The 16,319-nt window shown below is 36.1% G+C and overlaps 1 pseudogene; it reads left to right on the top strand.

The window, feature by feature from the left end:
- Window positions 1–15,245, top strand: part of LOC114099622 (nucleophosmin-like) — a 74,429-nt pseudogene extending 59,184 nt beyond the window's left edge.
- The last annotated feature ends 1,074 nt before the right edge of the window (window positions 15,246–16,319 follow it).

The following is a 16,319-nucleotide window of genomic DNA, read 5'->3' as shown; positions in this document are numbered from 1 at the left end:
GTTTGAGCTCTTCTTTTCCTATTCACATCCCTTCACTTTCTTTCTTCTGTTTAATTGCTCTGGCTAGAGTGTCAAGGAGCATCTTGAATAGAAGTGTGAAAGAGGGCATCACTGTCTTGTTCTAGCTTTTAGAGGGAATGATTTCAGTTTTTCTCCATTCATAATGGTGTTTGTCTTGCTGCCGTCATATATAGCTTTAATGATGTTAAAGTATGTTCCTTCTATCCTCAGCTTTTCTAGTATTTTGAACAGGAATAGATGCTTTAGTTATTCAAATTCTTTTTCTGCTTCTATTGACATAATCATGTGTTTCTTGTCTTTAAATCAATTAATGTGATGAATTACATTTATTGATTTCCTTATCTTGAACCAACCCTGCATCCCTGAGATGAATCTCACTTGATCATGGTTCACCATATTTTAATATGGTTTTGTATGTGATTTGTCATGATTTTATTAAGAATTTTTCATCTATGTTCATGTGGGATATTGGTCTGAAGTTTTCTTTTGTTGATGTGTCTTTATCTGATTTTGGTATCAGGGTGATACTGATTTCATAAAATGAGTTTGAAGGAATTCCCTCCTTTACTATTTCATGGAATAATTTGAGAAGGATTGGTATTAGTTCTTCTTTAAATTTCTAATAGAACTCAGAATCAGTTTGGTCATCTGGTTTTAAATTTTTCTTTGTTTCTTGCCTTACTCTTAAATATTTTGGGAAAAATTATGAAATTTAGAATTAGAATAATACTTCTCTTTTGCTTTAGTGAGATAAGCTAATTACTCTAATTTCAAATTTTCAATGGCCTAATATAATAAAATCTGTTTCTTACTCAGATGATAGCTAACACAGACAAAAGGAGCTCTGCTCATGCAATTGTTCATTCCCCAGAATTATCCCATCCTGTAACCCTACCCTTGTCCATGGCCTTATGTCTTCCCCTTTCAGCAAATAAACAAAGAAAAAAAAAGATTTGCTTGTGAGAATTTTGATAGGCCATCTCTGGAAAGTATGTACATCATTTATGCAAGATTCTATTGGCCATATTTCATTTGCATGAACAACTAAATGCAAGCAAGGCTGCATGCCAAGTAGAAAAAAAAAGTAATCTATTTGTTAAACACTACCCAGTTTATACCCCTCAAATGAACTGTATATTTTAATTTACATAGAATGATAATGGGGAAAGAATAATAGGTCACATAGTGAATGAGAGTCAGCATGAGACCAGAATTTACATGATCTGATCCTCATTTCAGTTTTCTTGACTTTCTTTCAAACAATGATGACTATTTGCTCTCACTCCAATTCTACTTTCCTTGCTGCTTTTTTGTCCTTTAATTGAATTCATTTTAAATTCAAATAATGTCTTAGTCTGTTCAAATTCTTACAACAAAATATTATATACTGGGTAGTTTATAAACAGTAGAAATTTACTTCTCATAGTTCTAAAACCTTGGAAATCTACTATTAAAATTCTGTCACGTTTGGTGTCTGGCAATGGCCACCTTCCTCATTAACAGCTATCTTCTCACTAACTTCAGATGGCAGTAAGGATGGGGAATCTCTCTGAAGCATTTTTCACAAAGGCAAAAGGTGCCATTAATGAGGGTTCTGACCCATTGACCTCATTACTACCTAAGAGCCTCCACTTCCTAATACTATTATTGTGAGGGTAAGGATTTCAACACTTAAATTTCGGGAGTATATAAACATTCAGAACACACTAAATACTAAAATGAATTCAAAGATGAAAAAAAAAATTGACCTGTTGACAAACTATACAACTAAATGTTACTTCAAAGTCAAGTATATTAGGTATTTATATGAATACCATATAAACTCTAAGTTCAAAATATGTTTAGTATTTAAAATTATTTCCCTTAAATAAGAAGTGATGGATGAGTTGTACTTAATTGCACATGCAAAGATAACTCAGTCATGAAAACTTAGCCCTTGGTTTTGACTTTTGTATGCTACTGTTACATATCTTCTTAATTCCCCACAAATATCAGAATTTCTTAATTAAATAAATATATCATCTATATCTGATGATTATAATTCCACAGTGGTAGAGCATTTGCCTAGCATGTGTGAGGCACTGGGTTCAATCCCAAGCACCACATAAAATTAAGAACAAATAAAATAAAGATATCATGTCCATCTACAAGTAAAACAAATTTTTAAAAAAAAATATTAGAATTAAAAGCATCATTTGTTTTAGAATATACAGAGCTGTTCAACTTTCCAAATAACTAGAGAACAGGAGGCTTACCACAGTTCATATGTTGCTTATGAAAATAATACTGTAAACTTCATCACTTGGCAAAAATGATAGGCAAGTTCAAATAAAGCAATGGCATTTAAATTTTGAGTTTGACAAAGCCTGTATAACTCAAACATTCTGCTTGTTACTATGTCATGGTATTGGAGCATGAACTTTCTCTCACCTTAGGTGCAAGTTAATTTTAGCATCAATAACTTCCCTATTGTCCCTAAACCATTTTTGTTTATTGTCTCACGTCACCTATATAAATAAACCTACTTTACCTTTACTTCTACTGTTTTTGCTCAAATGTTTCCCATTATTGTGTTGCGATCTTCCTTTTGCAATTTATTTTCCCATTCTGAGTCCTTATAACACATGGTCAATGCAATGCTTAAGTAGGCCCATGCCCTTTTGTTAGACTTGAAAATTTGTTATCCCCATAAAATAAATAGATTTCTACCTTTAATTAAATAAAATGCTAATAATTCTAACATAAATTATCTTTTCTGATGTCCAAATTGATCATTGACCAAGTGTACTATTCACAACTCAGATCATTCAGCTATGTAACCAAATTGAATTAATCTTAATCTTCAAGAAGTTACAATATAATAGAAAAATTTCACCCTAAACCTAGCCTTTTGGAGAAGCTGAGACAGATTTTTAATGTAAAATATAACAGCCATCAATATTTCCTGTGACTTGGTTTCTAGAGCAGTATAAAATGTAGATCTGTCTCAATGATATCTAACCTATCAAAAAAGGCATAAATAACTGAAGTGATCTTTAATTCTAGAAAAATTCAGAAATGTAAATTATAAGAAAAAGGCAACTTTGAAAATTTAGGAAGCAGTATAATGAAAGGTAAATAGAGCACATAGATAGTTTCAAGTTCAAGTAATATTTTAGAGATAAGAAGTTTTAATCATCTGAGGAAAAGCAGTCTTGTATCAAAAATAGAACCAAAGAACTAAGAAATTAGAAGATAAGCCAATTTAATGCTAATTGATGTCTGCAAAATAAACTCAAAATAAATAGCTTGGGGATTTTTGTTGTTGTTAACTAATTTATTTTGCACAATTAACATTACAGAAGCAAATTAGTACTTCCACACATTTGGAAGGAAACCAATCAGAATTTAAATTATCATTGGGAAAGGACTGCCTAGTTACCAAACAAGAGAGCCTAGGACCACAAATCTCTTCCCACACTCTACTGACAAGATAGTACAAAAACTAAATGACTAAGCCTTATAATGGCACAAAATAAGCAGCACTTTGAGTACTATCCAGGAAATGGCAAGTGTTCCTGGACTGAATGTCGGGGGGCGGGAGGGGGGCGGTTGCTGGGTTAAAAGAGGAAACAAAGAAAGGAGAATTGATTTATATTTGTAAAAATATGTAAATCCAGGTATGTTTCAGCTATGGCACAAGGCACTCTAAAATCACAGAACTTCATAATACTATGCACTGCATTATTTTTTCTTTCCTGAGTTTCTTCCTTATGGATTGCTTTCTTGCCAAGGTATCCAACATCACACTGATTAACATCTAGCAGTCACTGAAGATTGACTTACTGGTCAGCATATAGTAGCCTATGAATCATTTCTGAATCTATTCTGAATCCCAGATTTTTAGAAATGGCAAAGGGCCACAATTCTAACATATTACAAGTTATGGAATACAGAAAAAGTAATCTTTCTCAAAGATTAAAAGAAGAAAACCAATACATCTTGTATAACAGCTTCAGAATGTTACAGACATTTCTATATAAAATAATTTTTAAATGATTGCCCTTTTCCATGTGTATGTGTGTGTGTGTGCGCGAGCGCACACATACACACACACACACACACAGGTTTCTGCCTACTCTATATTCTCTAGCAAATCTAAGTGTGATTTTTCTTCCAGAATCTTTTCAATCTAAAGAAAGATAGAAATATTACATAGAGAAAAAAGCCTGTGAAAATGGTTAAAAAAAAAAAGAAACAAACAAACAATTGGTAATCCTTGTGCAATCACTTGCACATTCCTCAGAAACAAATCCATCTGAGTCCATTCAGTAAATCTAGAAAATCACATTCATTCCCACCTCTAATTTTTCTTACTTTCAATAAAAAGACTACTAAAGGTAAAGGAAATGTATAAACAATAATTTAAAATAAAAAGACAATGAAAGAGCAGAATCCTGCAGACAAATTTTCTATTCCACAGCTGTCTTGTAAAACAATCTCTTCCACTCGGCTGAAAATATCTAGAAAACAATTCTATTTGAGTCATATGAAAAATTAACATGAAGACAAGATGTAATTTCAGTTAATAGTTACTGAGAGTAACTTGCTAAATAGATGGTAATGAATTTGTTATGATCATATAAAATTACTAAGGTTGACTTCTAACGAGCATAACATGGTTACAATATTAATATCCAGAATATCTTGTATGTAAAACCTACATATAATAGTCAAATAAAAGCAAGTCACATTACTGTGTTATGCTATCTTTTATTTTAGAAAATTTCAGAGAATCAGATATTATAGCTGGTAGACTGTGATTGATTGTTTTCTGTTTCCTCCACAAAGCAATTTTCCTCTGTTCCAAACCTCATCCCCCAAGGATGGGATCTCTCAATGACCCTTAAACATACACCTTCATATATGTGCACACACACAACAAAATACAAAGCTGCAAAGCTTCAGAGCAAATATTTACTCAAATGTACACCTTGGGTTATTTTACACTTAGGAATTTATTTTTAAAGAAAAAATTGGTTGCTACATACATTTTGGATGTCTAAAGGGAGTTGGATTTTCCACAAAAATGATGTGCCAGATATTGAATCTGATAAGTATTTTTAAACAAATTATTTGATACATATCAACAATAAAATAAACTCAACTTGAGTTTCTACCAGGAAAGACAGTAAGATTTTTACCAAACCACCTTACACAGAGAAAGAAAAACACCTGATATCTGAGTATAATTCAAAAAGAGCAACCCAAAATATTTGTGTATTAAGCATTCCCAATAAGATGAGAGATTCTCAAAGGCATACTACTAATCATTTCTTATATCCTGAATTATTTAATTTACTGTAATATTTCCCACATTAGGATGGTGGTGGTGGTGGTGGTGGTGGTGTGTGTGTGTGTTGAACTCAATACTCTGTTTAATGTTCAAGGTTGATTAATTGTAACTGATTAGAAATACATACAGAAATACCCTTTTTCCTGACCAGATGCTACACAGTGATTATAGGCAGTTGTACTTCAAGAGATACAGACAAGTAGACATGGTCTGACACCTTACACCAAACAAAAAGAGTAAATGCATCTTTTCTAGAATTTTTCCTTTCATTACAAATATAGCAACACTTACTACAAAGTAGATTATCTCCTCACAGTGTTTAGGATTCTTCCTTGCTAATCCTTTTGGATTAGGAGAAGAAGGGATGTTAATTGCATAGGGTTAAAACCCTGAGGATTATCCCCAAATAATCTCAGTGCTTAAGAACCATGAAATTCTGAAGAATAGAGTAAATAAAATTTAACTTATTCTCTTTTTTCTAGGGTCTAGATACAAGACAATAGGGCAATCCCTAGCATAGTCTGACATTAATTGGGAATGTTTTAAAAACATTTTTTTTACTACATCAATGAATATCTTTGTTCTAAGTCTAGGAGTGAATTTCTTTTTAGCTTTAAATACAAGGAAAAACAGAATTATATTATGAGTTGCCCAGAAGCTCAAAAGAGATAATGTATATTAAATACATAATGTATATTAAATACTATCTAGCACAAGAGCACTCAAAAGTGATATTATTGCTGTTATTATTATTACTATATTTCAAACTACCTGCCTTACATAGCTATGAACACATAAATCATATAAGTTATTTGTTTCACAGTTGTTAAAAATAAAAATTTAATATTTAACCCAGATATTTACTTACTTCTTAGTATGTCCCAGGGTACTGATCTTTCCATAGTTACTTTGTGTAATTTTAATGTATTGCCAATAGCACATGATCACAAGAAAGAAAATATTTCAAGTGATCTTGCAACCTTTGGATGACACAGGTGAATCCTTGGAACAACCTCTCAACAGCAATTGAAGGGACGTTCTAGTCATCCTTCATGGATGCTACAAAAGGAAATTTGGAAAACATTTCTCCCATTCTGAAAGTGATTTTTAATTTTTATTTATTTATTTATTTATTTGGTACTGGGAATTGAATCCAGGGATGTTTTACCACTCAGCTACACCTGAAGCCAGCCCTTTTTATATTTTATTTTGAGACAAGCTTTCACTAAGTTACTGAGCCTGGCTGCAAACTTGCAATCCTGCTGCCTTGGCCTCCTGAGTTACTAGGATCACAGGCATGCACCATGACACTAAGCTGTGTTTTTATACTTTCTTGATAACGTCCTATGATGCAAAAAAAGTCTTAATTTTGATGAAGTTCAATTTGTCTATTTTCATCTACTATACTATTTAGAAAATTTTTTAAAAATAACAATTTTGCTCGACAGAAACTAAATTACTTAAGTGACCAAAACTAATTGAAACTATCCATAGCAAGGCCCAAAACAGAAAAAATTCTCTTTTGAGTTGTGTTTAAATGTGATTACAGCAGGCATGATTCCATCCTGCACATCTCTTCTCGAGGGCAGCAGTCTAGTTTTCATCCACCTTCTCTCCCACCTAAGTGTGTGCTACCAACCCGTAGAAGATTTTATGGATATATGAATTTTAATTTCCTCAGGCCCCAAAACTATCTTTTCAGTTGTGAGCTAAAGACTGAAAAAGATTATCACTTTAAGTCATATAATGATGAAAACAAGCACCAGTTTTCATTAAGAATGGTCCGTTTGGGGGCTGGTGCAAAGGGTGAATTGCCCGTTGTTGAAGCAGAGGCAATGAGAGGTATGAAGGCAGTCCAGTTAAAGTAACACTGGCTGCTGGGAGCCATTAGCCAAGTAGGTATGACAATTTCCTTGCCAGCGTACCCCATGTTGCTTAGTGGAAGGACTCCTGGAAATAGGACATTTTGCAGTGACATTGCATGTAGGTGACCTTGCTCAAGGACCAGGGCGGATTAGGGTGTTCCCGGTTTAGGATAATCGGGTTTAGGGCGTTCCAGGTTTAAGATTATTCCTGCTGGGAATAGGGCGTATCCTGCTGCCTGAGTTCCCCTTGAGTTCTCACGGGATTCAGACAGTATTTTTTGGGAGACAGAAGCCCAGTGGGGGTGGATTTGGGCAGAGAACGTGGATTTCCCCAGAACGTGTTTGTAGATGGCTGGTGTGAGTTCGGGAAAAAAGAGTTGCTGTTTGAATCTACAAGCTGTGTGGTGGCTCGTGATTGTGTGCCCAGCCAGACTGCGGCATTTGTGCCCAGCCAGACTGCGGCATTTGTGCCCAGCCAGACTGCGGCATTTGGCGTCCCGTGCGGGGAACTTCTGAAGCTTGGAGGTAAGTGAAATTGCTCGTCCCTGAGGAAGAGCAAAAGAATGGGTGACCATTTCAAAAAAAAACAGTGCATTCTTGTTTTGATTTATCTTGTTTTTTTTTCAAGCTGCCTATCCCTAGAAATTTCTCAGGCAAACTGGAAAAAATGGTTGACTAAAGGTTTGAAGTTTGTCGGCCCTGAGGAAGAGAAAATTGATACAACGATTTTTTATTCCGTTTTTGTTTCATTCAGTTTCGGTTTTGTTTTGTGTTATCTTATTGGGTTGCGTTATCTTTATAGTAGATTAGAAATTAGTAAAAAACAAACCGAAAAGATGTTAAGTAAATTGTTAGAGGTTCAGACCATGGAGAAAGACATTTTAGATCAAGCAAAAGAGAAGGTCTCTCGAGCTAGTCAGACAGAGGAAGAAAATTTAAAGGAAAAGGGGTTGTTAGGAAAAAGGCCACAACAGGAGGCTGTTACTAACTCCGTTTTATCACAAGAGGGCGTAATTCAACCAACAGCCCCACCGATGGAGACAGCTGAGTGGCCCTCAAACCCCGTAGTTGATAAATGGGATCCTGAGACAGGACCTCAAAGATTAGCATGCCCTGTACTTGAACAGGTAGGAGGGCAGCGAATTCACCGTGCTTTAGATTTTAAAACAGTGAAGCAGTTAAAGGAGGCTGTAACAACCTATGGTCCCCAAGCTCCCTTCACGGTAAGCATGGTCGAGTCCATTACTAACTTGGACATGACGCCAGCAGATTGGGCTAGCATGTGTAAATCTGTACTAAATGGAGGACAATATTTGTTATGGAAGGTTGCCAATGAGGAATTTTGCACGGAGACAGCTAGGCGAAATGCAGCAGCCGGTTACCCTCAAAGAAATCTAGATATGTTGTTAGGAAAAGGACCTTATGAGGGTCAACGGCAACAAATTGAATATGATCCTGCTATATATGCACAAATTGCTGCAGATGCAGTTAGGGCATGGAAGACTTTACAAGGACATGGAGATTTACAAGGTCAGCTATCTAAGGTAATACAGAGAGCTAATGAACCTTACGCTGACTTTGTAGATAGGCTAATTCAAACAGCTGCCAAAATTTTTGGGGATACAGAACAAGCAATGCCATTAATAAAACAACTGGCTTATGACCAAGCAAATCGTTGCTGCAGAGAGGTTATTAGACCATGGAGACATGAAGATTTAAACACATATATTAAATTATGTAGAGATATTAATGAACAAGGGCAAGTCTTGGCAGCTGCAGTACAACAGGCTTTAGATGCCAGGCCAAAAACATGCTATGATTGTGAACAAACAGGACATTTTAAAAGGAGTTGCCCCATAGGAGGAGGGTTTAACAAAAGTAGGTATCAAAGGAATAGAATACCGGGTATTTGCCCACGATGCCGTAGAGGGAGACATTGGGCTAATGAATGCCGTTCTCAAACCACCATAGAGGGTACTCCCTTATCAAAAAACGGACAAAGACCAGGTATTTATCCACGATATCATGGAGAAAGGCATCAGGCTCCATTGCCAAAAAACGGACAGGGGGGCCCAATGCTCCGGGGCCCACAACCACAAATCTACGGGGCAGTGGAGGAATCCAGCAACACCATCAGGGTAGTGCCCAGGACACATTGTCCATTAAATCCCTCATCAGACAAACCTGAGGGAGCACAGGGTTGGACATCTGCGCCTCTGCCAGAGCAGTATTAACTCCAGAGATGGGAGTTCAAATCATTCCCACAGGAGTAAAAGGACCTCTTCCCCAAGGAACAGTAGGCTTATTATTGGGACGTAGTTCATCTACATTAAAAGGACTTATGATAAGTCCTGGGGTAATTGATCCCGATTATGTATGTGAAATAAAAATTATAGCTAGTTCTCCAAGAGGTATATCAGTAATTTCACCTGGAGATAGAATAGCACAGTTATTAATAATACCCAGCCTACATAATAAATTTGCTAGTCATAGTGTAGAAAGAGGTTCCAGGGGATTAGGCTCCACAGGTGTAGATTGGGCTATGTTGTCTTTAAATTTAGATTCTCGCCCAATGCTAAAACTAAATATTCAAGGTCATGAGTTTAATGGGCTACTGGACACAGGAGCTGACCTTAGCATCATATCTCGTCAAGAATGGCCAAAACATTGGCCATTACAACAAGCCACTCAAACGCTTCGAGGCCTAGGAGTGGCGACTAATCCCCATAGAAGTTCTATGATATTAGATTGCAAGGATCCTGAAGGATGTGAAGGAACTATACAGCCATATGTATTGGATCATCTTCCTATAAATTTATGGGGACAAGATGTCCTAGATCAATTAGGTTTGACGTTAACAAATAACATCAATCCTAATGCGCCCACTACTAGGGCTAGACAGGCTTTAGGAAAGAAAAAATATTAGGAAAACAAGGGCAAGGTATAGCAGCACCAATACAAATAGATCAAGGAACAGACAGACATGGGTTGGATTTTCAGAAAGGGCCACTGAGACAATCAAAATTACTTGGAAATCAGAAAGACCAGTGTTGGTTCCTCAGTGGCCCCTGACTAAAGAAAAGATACAAGTAGCCCATGATCTGGTCAAACAACAATTAGCGGAAGGACATATACAACCTTCCATATCTCCCCATAATACTCCCATTTTTGTCATCAAAAAGAAATCTGGTAAATGGAGATTATTGCAAGATTTAAGAGCCATTAATAATGAGATGGTTATTATGGGACCTGCTCAATCAGGGATTCCTCAATTGTCTGCTTTGCCAAAAACCTGGCATGTTTTAGATATAGATATTAAAGATTGTTTTTTTTCAATTCCAATTCATCCCAAGGATAGTCCACGTTTTGCATTTACTATCCCTGCATTAAATCATGAAGGTCCTGATCAGAGATATGAATGGAAAGTACTCCCTCAAGGGATGGCTAACAGTCCAACTATGTGTCAAATATATGTTAACAAAGCAATCCAGCCACTTAGAAATCAAAATCCTGAACTACAAATATTTCACTATATGGATGATGTATTATTGGCACATAAAGATAAAAACATATTGCTGGAATGTTATTCCACACTTACAAACTTATTAAAAAATTATAATCTAGAGATAGCAATAGATAAAGTACAATTAAATTTTCCAATTAATTATTTAGGAGTTCTATTATCCTCAACCATGGTCCATCCACCAAAAATTCAAATATGAGTAGATCAACTCAAATCACTTAACGACTTTCAAAAGTTATTGGGAGACATAAATTGGATAAGGCCTTTTCTAGGTATACCAACAGGAGAGTTGGGACCTTTATTTGATATTCTAAAAGGTCCATCAGATCCAAATTCACCTCGCATGTTAACTCCTAAAGCAAGAAAGGCATTAAAAATTATTGAAACATATATGGAAAATATACATTTGGATAGAATTGATATAAGTTTGCCTTTATTATTTATTGTACTACCAACAAAAAATATTCCTACAGGAGTATTTTGGCAAGAAGGTCCATTATTGTGGATACATTTATCTTATTCTCCTAACACTATTCTTACTAGGTATCCTGAGGCTGTAGGACGATTAATACTCAAAGGAATAAAAGCAGCGAAGGGAGTGTTTGGAATTTCTCCCAATAAAATTATTACTCCATATACTACGGATCAAATTAATGAGTTAGCTATTGAGTTAAATATTTGGGCAATAATCATGTGTAAATCTAATGTTTCATTTGATAATCATTTACCATCTAATCCTTTGTTGTCTTTTTGGTCTAAGCATCCTGTAGTTTTTCCTAAAATGACAAGAAAAACACCTATCATGAATGCTCCAAATATATTCACTGATGGGTCTAATAATGGTACAGCAGCAGTAGTTACCCCAGATCGAACTTTTACATTTTTAGTACCCAAACAATCAGCTCAAAAGGTAGAGCTTAATGCAGTTTTACAAGCTTTTTTGATGTTTAAAGATTCTGTATTTAATTTATTTTCTGATAGTCAGTATGTAGTTAATGCTATAGTATCTCTTGAAGATGCTGGTAGAATTTCCACTTCTTCTACTGTTTTCTCTTTGTTTTCCACTATACAAAGTCTAATCTGGGACAGAAAAGATCCATTCTTTATAGGACATATTAGGGCACATACAGGATTGCCTGGAGCCCTTAGTTTGGGCAATGATTTAGCAGATAAAACTACACATGACATACATATTTTCTCTACATTTGAAGAAGCTACAAATTTTCATAAAAGGTTTCATGTTAATGCTAATACTTTACAAAAGCATTTTAAAATAACTAAGGAACAAGCCAGACATATAATAAAACAATGTCAAAATTGTGTGACATTTTTACCACAAGTTAATCTTGGAGTCAATCCTAGAGGACTGATACCTAACCATATTTGGCAGATGGACGTCACACACTTGCCAGAATTTGGAAAATTAAAATATTTACATGTTACAGTCGATACTTCTTCCGGATTTTTGATGGGCTCCCTTCATGCCGGAGAAAAAACTAAAGATGTTATAGCTCATTGTTTACAAAATTTTGCCACTGTGGGCGTTCCTAAACAGTTAAAAACCGATAATGGTCCTGGCTATACCTCTACCTCTTTTAAACAATTTTGTTCATCATTTGGTATTACTCATATAACAGGAATCCCATACAATCCACAGGGACAAGGCATAGTTGAAAGAGCTCATCAAACTATTAAAACATACTTATTAAAGCAAAAAGAGGGAATTGGAAGGGGGTATATATCCCCCAAAGATAAACTTAAAATAACGCTTTTTACTCTAAACTTTTTAAATTTGGATTCATCAGGACTTAGTGCTGCGGAGAGACACATGTATCCAAAAAATGTACATAAGCCTAAAGTACTTTGGAAAGATATTCTAACAGGACAATGGAAAGGTCCTGACCCAGTGATTGTCTGGAGTCGGGGCTCTGTTTGTGTGTTTCCACAGGGAGAACAGCAGCCGATTTGGATTCCAGAGAGATTAACTAAAACAATTTCTACAGATCGAAAAGAAGATGATTTGACTCAAATCCATAACAGCTGATATCCAGAACTCCAGCTTGGCCATTCTTACATCTGCGACAGTGATTAACCAGGATGCTTTTTTCAATAGCTATTTTATTATTGCATTTTTCCACATCATAAGGTTCTATTTTTATTTTTTGAGCTCATACAAACCTAGGTTAATGTTTTTCTGATCAGTTTTATTTTTTGACTGTGGAGTTTTTAAACATTGCAATGGAGATTTCACCCAGGTAAAGCTACAAGGCCTTTACTATTTTCTTATGAGTTGTACGTTTGTGTGCACTCTTGTGTTTTGTGTTGTATGTCTGTATGTGCATATGTCCATATTTCTTATATGAGGAGAGCTCATGAAAAAATGGATCCGAATTATTATTATTTTTTTTATTCATATGATTTAAATGGTTTAATTTAAATTAGGTAAACAGCTGTTAAGGATTGTTTTTAAATGTGGTTAACAGATCCGTTTGTTTACTAATTTAAATTAGGTAAACAGCTGTTAAGGATTGTTTTTAAAGTAGGTTAACAGATCTGTTTGTTTACTTTCACCTTTCCTTTTCATTATATTTAATAATTCTTTTCAGGATAATGTCTCTTTAGCATCATTGCCAGAATTCCTATTTTCATCCCAGTGCCGGTGAAGACAAAGATAAAACCAAACTACAGCTTCTATGATAGCTATCACAGTATACTGTATAAACTGATGCATCAATGAATATAACTCAACAAGTAATGTTCAATCAAGGAGTCAACTTACTTTGGGAGGAAACGGATTTTGGGAGGAAATGGACATATTGATAGATTCCTCTGCTTTGAACTGCTTGCAGAACTTGCCTGGACTATGTAACTATCGTTTGGTGCAGTGAATTGTGGTAATGCTGGCATATCTTTGCTGATGGTGTCACCAGTGATGCAATTTTTCCCAAGGAGCCGTCAATTGGCTTGGTGTCGTGGCATTTCTGTATCCTCCTCCCTTCTGCTAGTGATGGTCTAAAATTTGGGGGCCAATGGCTATATGCTGGACCGGTAGTCAGTGACAGGTATGATCCAATTGCGGTGGTATCAACCTAAGACAGGAGGCTGACGCCTAAAGGTCAGTTTTCCGATGACGGGTAAGAACCATATGTTGAATTGGACAACCTACCAGGCACGGTCCTTAAGCCACATTAACCTCACTCCCCCACTGGCACCAAGGCCAAATTTGGGGGCCAACAGAGGTGAGGCAAAGAACCTCACCCCCCCACACTGGTGCATAGACCTATCCACAAGTATGGCTGTATGCTGGACCGGTAGTCAGTGATGGGTATGATCCAATTGCATGGTATCAACCTAAGAGAGGAGGCTGACGCCTAAAGGTCAGTTTTTCCCATGACGGGTAAGAACCATATGTTGAATTGGACAACCTACCAGGCACGGTCCTTAAGCCACATTGCTTGTTGTTTAATTAATCAGAAGGGGGGAGATGCTGGGAGCCATTAGCCAAGTAGGTATGACAATTTCCTTGCCAGCGTACCCCATGTTGCTTAGTGGAAGGACTCCTGGAAATAGGACATTTTGCAGTGACATTGCATGTAGGTGACCTTGCTCAAGGACCAGGGTGGATTAGGGTGTTCCCGGTTTAGGATAATCGGGTTTAGGGCGTTCCAGGTTTAAGATTATTCCTGCTGGGAATAGGGCGTATCCTGCTGCCTGAGTTCCCCTTGAGTTCTCACGAGATTCAGACAGTATTTTTTGGGAGACAGAAGCCCAGTGGGGGTGGATTTGGGCAGAGAACGTGGATTTCCCCAGAACGTGTTTGTAGATGGCTGGTGTGAGTTCGGGAATAAAGAGTTGCTGTTTGAATCTACAAGCTGTGTGGTGGCTCGTGATTGTGTGCCCAGCCAGACTGCGGCATTTGTGCCCAGCCAGACTGCGGCAACTGGCAACATTGCACAGCCAATGGTTTCCTTTGGGGGCTTTGAAATTACATCACCTGTGGTCTTAAGGTTGAAGTGGAGTTCAGGGTCTGTGCATATTAGCGGGCAGCACTTAGTAGCTGTGGAGGAAGATGCAGAATCAGAAGATGAAGAGGAGGAGGAGGAGGAGGATGTAAAACTCTTAAGTATATCTGGAAAACAATCTGCCCCTGGAAACAGTTAGCAAGTTTCCCCAGTAAAAAGTAATACTCGCTGCTGATAAAGATGATAATGATGATGCAGAAGAATAAGATGATGATGATGATTTTGATGATGAGGAAACTGAAGAAAAATTTCCAATGAAGAAATCTATACAAGACACTCCAGCCAAAAATGCACAACAATCAAACCAGAGTGGAAAAGACTTAAAACTATCAACACCAAGATCAAAAGGTCAAGCCTCCTTCAAAAAAAAAACAGAAAAAAATCTCCCTAAAACATCAAAAGGACCTAGTTCTGTAGAAGACATTAAAGCAAAAATGCAAGCAAGTATAGAAACATTCTTTAAATATCAGATAATATAAAGTGGCATGACTGCTACTGTGCTTTCTTTCTTTATTTCGGTTAATAATCACTTGCATAATTAAAACATTTCTATTATTTGAGAAATCCCACTCAATTAAAATCGTATTTTGCAAAAAAAAAAAAAAAGCTTATGTTATTTTAAGCTATATGCTTAGTTCCAAGACAAGATTTAAACAATTCCCATTAAAAGAATTGTTTCAAAAACTGCATTAAAAAGCTATTTTCTCTTTGTTAATGCAAAAAAAAGAATGCTTACTACTTACAGTAGCAAGTAAGTATTATCAATTCTAGTAATAAAGTCTGATTTTTAGCTGAACCAATGAACACCCAGAAGAAAGAGGACTTTTGCGACCTCCCTTGAAGTTGTTTGTAACCATGTGAGTTCAAAGTGACCAAAAAGTGTAAGATATGCTCATCAAATCATTCTTAACAGAAATAAGGAATCATTTGTCATAGGAAGCCAGCTGTATTCTTTATTCCTTCTTTTTTTACTTTACTTCTTGTTGTCCAGAATTCACACAAGATGCCTAGAAGTGGAGTGGTCATACTTAGTCCTGACGTGACAAGGGTAGAATAGACACAATAGAGAAAGAAACTCCCTCCCTGATGCTGTAAGAGGACCACACCAGTCCTGAATCACCTACTGCTAGACACAAATGTCAGGAAGATAAATAAATTACATCTATGTTGGCCACTATTATTCTGGACTTTATGCTGATTGCAGGTGAACGTGAAATACACTTTCCTCTCTTACTACTCCTGATTCCCACTCTGCCCCCAATAAAATGTAGTTCACAAAGTCCTAAAGCATTTCAAGTTTAGACTCTGAAGAAATTCAGCTTGATAAGTAACTTTCCAGAGGACTTGTATCTTGGGATACAATACTTTATTTTTGATAACAGAATGTTATCAACTAAGAATATAATTAATGATGATTTTTTTACTCTTTGTTAACAATACTCAGGATATAGTTGCTAAAAGTAGTAAATATTGTCTAAGCTTAATTTTAATTTTTTAAGTCTCAATATCCATGAAATATCTTTAATCACAAGATGTCTCTAAGAATTTGAATA

The sequence above is a fragment of the Marmota flaviventris genome, chromosome 11 (assembly GCF_047511675.1).
Source record: "Marmota flaviventris isolate mMarFla1 chromosome 11, mMarFla1.hap1, whole genome shotgun sequence".
NCBI classification, from domain to species: domain Eukaryota; kingdom Metazoa; phylum Chordata; class Mammalia; order Rodentia; family Sciuridae; genus Marmota; species Marmota flaviventris.
This window is presented reverse-complemented; position numbering and strand designations above follow the sequence as displayed.